This window comes from Electrophorus electricus, unplaced genomic scaffold (genome assembly GCF_041902795.1).
Source record: "Electrophorus electricus isolate QZ-2024a unplaced genomic scaffold, ASM4190279v1 Scaffold215, whole genome shotgun sequence".
In the NCBI taxonomy this organism is placed as follows: Eukaryota; Metazoa; Chordata; class Actinopteri; order Gymnotiformes; family Gymnotidae; genus Electrophorus; species Electrophorus electricus.
In genome coordinates, this window is record NW_027658495.1 from 1 (window position 1) to 5,089 (window position 5,089).

The 5,089-nt window shown below is 56.0% G+C and overlaps 1 pseudogene; it reads right to left on the reverse strand.

The window, feature by feature from the left end:
• On the reverse strand, window positions 1–1,034 carry LOC145655331 (18S ribosomal RNA; annotated as a pseudogene; the record flags this gene model as incomplete).
• Window positions 1,035–5,089: the final 4,055 nt, after the last annotated feature.

Consider the following 5,089-nt stretch of genomic DNA (forward strand, 5'->3'; position numbering starts at 1 on the left):
ATCTGATCGTCTTCGAACCTCCGACTTTCGTTCTTGATTAATGAAAACATTCTTGGCAAATGCTTTCGCTTTCGTCCGTCTTGCGCCGGTCCAAGAATTTCACCTCTAGCGGCGCAATACGAATGCCCCCGGCCGTCCCTCTTAATCATGGCCCTGGTTCAGGAAACCCACAAAATAGAACCGGAGTCCTATTCCATTATTCCTAGCTCAGGTATTCAGGCGAGAAGCGGGCCCGCTTTGAACACTCTAATTTTTTCAAAGTAAACGCTCCGAGCCCCGTCCGGACACCCAGCCAAGGGCATCCGGGGGGCACCGGGAGACAGGGTCTGAGACAGGCGGTGGCACGCCTCGCGGCGGACCGCCAGCCCACTCCCGACATCCAACTACGAGCTTTTTAACTGCAGCAACTTTAATATACGCTATTGGAGCTGGAATTACCGCGGCTGCTGGCACCAGACTTGCCCTCCAATGGGTCCTCACCCATGGGTTTAGGATACGCTCATTCCGATTACAGGGCCTCGAAAGAGACCTGTATCGTTATTTTTCGTCACTACCTCCCCGTGTCGGGAATGGGTAATTTGCGCGCCTGCTGCCTTCCTTGGATGTGGTAGCCGTTTCTCAGGCTCCCTCTCCGGAATCGAACCCTGATTCCCCGTTACCCGTGGTCACCATGGTAGCCGACTATGGTACCATCGAAAGTTGATAGGGCAGACATTCGAATGAGACGTCGCCGCCGCGGAGGGCGCGCGATCGGCCCGAGGTTATCTAGAGTCACCAAAGCGGCCGGGGGGCCCGAGCCCCCCGGATGGGTTTTGGGTCTGATAAATGCACGCATCCCCCGAAGGGTCAGCGCTCGTTTGCATGTATTAGCTCTAGAATTACCACAGTTATCCGAGTAACGTGTGGAGCGATCAAAGGAACCATAACTGATTTAATGAGCCATTCGCAGTTTCACTGTACCGGCCGTGTGCACTTAGACCTGCATGGCTTAATCTTTGAGACAAGCATATGTTACTGGCAGGATCAACCAGGTAGTTTGCACCGTGGTCTGGGATGAACCACGAGTGACATCCGCCTCCCCTTCCGGGGGCTAGGAAGCAGCGGGTTGTAAGTGCGTGCGCCGTCAGGTCCAGACGCCATACAGGGCTACCCAGGACAGCTTCCGCGGCCAGTGTAAACGTGCTCGCGCACCGCCCTCTGGCCTTCGGACGCCGACCTCTCACCTTGATGCAAAGCTGTCCCATCCGGTCATGCCCGCACCGTACCCCGTCCACCTCCTCCGGAGGTGCGGACGGCCGACTCCAGGTGCTTTCGGCGTTCCCTCCCTTCACGCCGTTTTGATTTTCGTGGGCCGCTGGTGGGGGGACAAGGGAAAGACCTCGTCGAATTCCCTCCCCCCTAGCCTCGCTCAACCTACGTTTCGTGATGTAACCAAGAAGAGTGATTCGTGGGCCCAGGTAGGTTTGAAGAGGAGGCCAACAAAGCAGGGCACTCCCTTCCTCCCAAACCACAGACACCAGTATAGGACAACTGAGTAGACAGACTGGCCGTCTGAGTCTCCCCCAGAGAGTTCTGGGATGGGTTACAAATAACCCCCACCCCCCATCAGAGGCTTGACCCGCTAGAACCAGGGAGGATCTGTCAAAACCGCTCTCCACATCAGAAGTTCTGGATCAGCCGGGGCTGGTCGGCAGACGTCCACCTAAGGCCGTGGCCTAACCCCGTGTGGGGGGATAGCGCTCGCACCCGTACACGTGGACACCCGCTCGTCAAATGGCTGGCTCCTCACTTACCGTAGGGGGAATGGTTTGCCTACCCCTGGCGGGTCTGGTACTCCACTCTACCAAACAAGGAAGCAACACACCAATAGACCCCTGCAACACCGGGCAGCTTTGGGCAGTGTCACTACACTCCTCCTTGTTCTTCACGTTCCTTCCGTGGTGATTTTTTTTTTTTTTTCGTGGCCATTGCCGTGCATGGCTTCCCCATCGCTTTGCATGCTCTCCATTGCCTCGTGCTGCTTCACCATTGGTCTCACCTGGAGACCGAAGCCGCTCTCCCAGTAACCCGATGGTACCTGGCCAGAAAACCCCGTGCCCGATTTCATCTAGGACAAGGGCCAAACCACAGACCGTGCCCGTCCAGGGTCAACCCCTGGTCGGACAGGCCTGGTGGGTCGATACCATGGATGTGGCAGGCCGACGAGAATCCACTGGTACATTTACAAACACGCCCACCCTGGTGGCATGGCTGTACGACCCATCGTCGAAGCACGCTGCGGCGGACTGAGCCATTGGATCCAGTTGCCTGGGCGTACACTCAGCCCAACAGACGCACTCGGGTCGGGGAGAGCAAAGCAGACTGTGTGCCTGGATGTGCCCACTTCCATAGGGGAATCGGCATGATGGTTCACTTAACCCGAGGAGGGCTCCCCTCGCGGGATAAGCACCCCCCTCGGGGGATGGGGGGGGGGGGGCATCCAGAGCACACCACTTTCCGGTAGGGGACAGGCGTTTGATCATGTGTCCGAGGGAGAGCTCCCCTTGCCGGCCGAACACCCCTCGGACTCCCCTTGGGCTTCCAGAGAACGCCACTGGATGAATTTAGTGCTTGGACCCCATTGATTCTCTTTGCTCTCCCATATACCCGACGGGACCTATTTGCAAAACCCCGTGCCAACCAGACCTCCAGGAAGGGGGCTGGCGGCTAACCATGCCCAGCAGGGTGCACCCTGGTCGGACACTTTGGGAGGGTCGAGAGCCTGGAAGTGCCACCCGGGGGAGTAATTCTGATTTCCGTTTTAATGCACTCAGGGACAGCCCGAGGACCTCTGTAGTGCACCTGAGGCGGACTGAGCCGTCGGGTCCAGGGGTCTGGAGTTCGGAACCTCCAGGGTTCACCTGGCTGTTCTCTTAGCCCGGCAGGGTGCACCCTGGTCGGACACTTCGGGAGGGTCGAGAGCCTGGATGTGCCACCCCGACGAGTAATGAGTTTTCCCTTCGTATCTCTTCCGGACCAGGTCCGATTCGCACGAAACTCGCTGGGCATGGCCAGGAGCGCCCCCTGCTGCCCACGCCACCGTCCCCGCGCTTCTACTCCCGAGGGCCGAGGAGACAGCGAAGCGTGGGTCGGGTCGCCTGCTTCCAGGGTCTCCCTGGTACTCTCCAGTCTCCCGAGTCCATCGGGTCCGACCTCGTATTTTTAGCCCAGACGGGGAATGAGAAAGGGGCCCCCGACCGCCCGAGGGCGGGCGCTCGCTTCTCAGCCTAGGAACGTCCGATTCCCACGAAACTTTTACGCCAGACGTTCCTGGCAGCGAGCGCGTTCAAAGGTGACCCGCGCTGCTTCTCTCCTCCCAAGGGCCGAAGAGATATTCGTCTTCAAACCCGACCGGCCCTGTGTTTGCCGCCCCGGCGGTTTTAAAAAATCATAGCGTAAAAACGGTGGGTGCGCTTCGCCTGCCGCTTGGACAGCGTTAAACGGCAGCCCCGGCTCTTTCCAAAGGGCCCTCAACCGACTTTCTGCTCCCAAGGAGCCCAGAGATATGAAACCGATAAATCAAAACCCCGTGCCAACCAGACCTCCAGGAAGGGGGCTGGCGGCTAACCATGCCCGGCAGGGTGCACCCTGGTCGGACGCTTTGGGAGGGTCGAGAGCCTGGATGTGCCACCCCGACGAGTAATGAGTTTTCCCTTCGTATCTCTTCCGGACCAGGTCCGATTCGCACGAAACTCGCTGGGCATGGCCAGGAGCGCCCCCTGCTGCCCAGGCCTGGCTCTGGGCCTGGGCACACTTCATTCACTTTGTACCTTTAAATCATACTACTACTACTACTACTACCACCAGAATTCCAGGGCCAAGAGGTCACACAGTCATGCACAGCAAAGTAGCTCTGGGCCTGGGCACACTTCAAGAAGTTTGACCCTTTATATAAGCCTAGAAATAGACTTCCAGGCCCAAGAGGTCAAACACAGTCATGCCCAGCAAAGTAGCTCTGGGCCTGGGCACACTTCATTCACTTTGTACCTTTAAATCATACTACTACTACCAGACTTCCAGGCCCAAGAGGTCAAACACAGTCATGCCCAGCAAAGTAGCTCTGGGCCTGGGCACACTTCAATCACTTTGTGCCTTTAAATCATACTACTACTACCACCAGACTTCCAGGCCCAAGAGGTCAAACACAGTCATGCCCAGCAAAGTAGCTCTGGGCCTGGGCACACTTCATTCACTTTGTACCTTTAAATCATACTACTACTACCACCAGACTTCCAGGCCCAAGAGGTCAAACACATTCATGCCCAGCAAAGTAGCTCTGGGCCTGGGCACACTTCAATCACTTTGTGCCTTTAAATCATACTACTACTACCAGACTTCCAGGCCCAAGAGGTCAAACACAGTCATGCCCAGCAAAGTAGCTCTGGGCCTGGGCACACTTCATTCACTTTGTGCCTTTAAATCATACTACTACTACCAGACTTCCAGGCCCAAGAGTTCAAACACATTCATGCCCAGCAAAGTAGCTCTGGGCCTGGGCACACTTCAATCACTTTGTGCCTTTAAATCATACTACTACTACCAGACTTCCAGGCCCCAGAGGTCAAACACAGTCATGCCCAGCAAAGTAGCTCTGGGCCTGGGCACACTTCAAGAAGTTTGACCCTTTATATAAGCCTAGAAATAGACTTCCAGAGCCAAGAGGTCAAACACAGTCATGCCCAGCAAAGTAGCTCTGGGCCTGGGCACACTTCATTCACTTTGTACCTTTAAATCATACTACTACTACCAGACTTCCAGGCCCAAGACGTCAAACACAGTCATGCCCAGCAAAGTAGCTCTGGGCCTGGGCACACTTCATTCACTTTGTACCTTTAAATCATACTACTACTACTACTACTACTACTACTACTACTACTACTACCAGACTTCCAGGCCCAAGAGTTCAAACACATTCATGCCCAGCAAAGTAGCTCTGGGCCTGGGCACACTTCAATCACTTTGTGCCTTTAAATCATACTACTACTACCACCAGACTTCCAGGCCCAAGAGGTCAAACACAGTCATGCCCAGCAAAGTAGCTCTGGGCCTG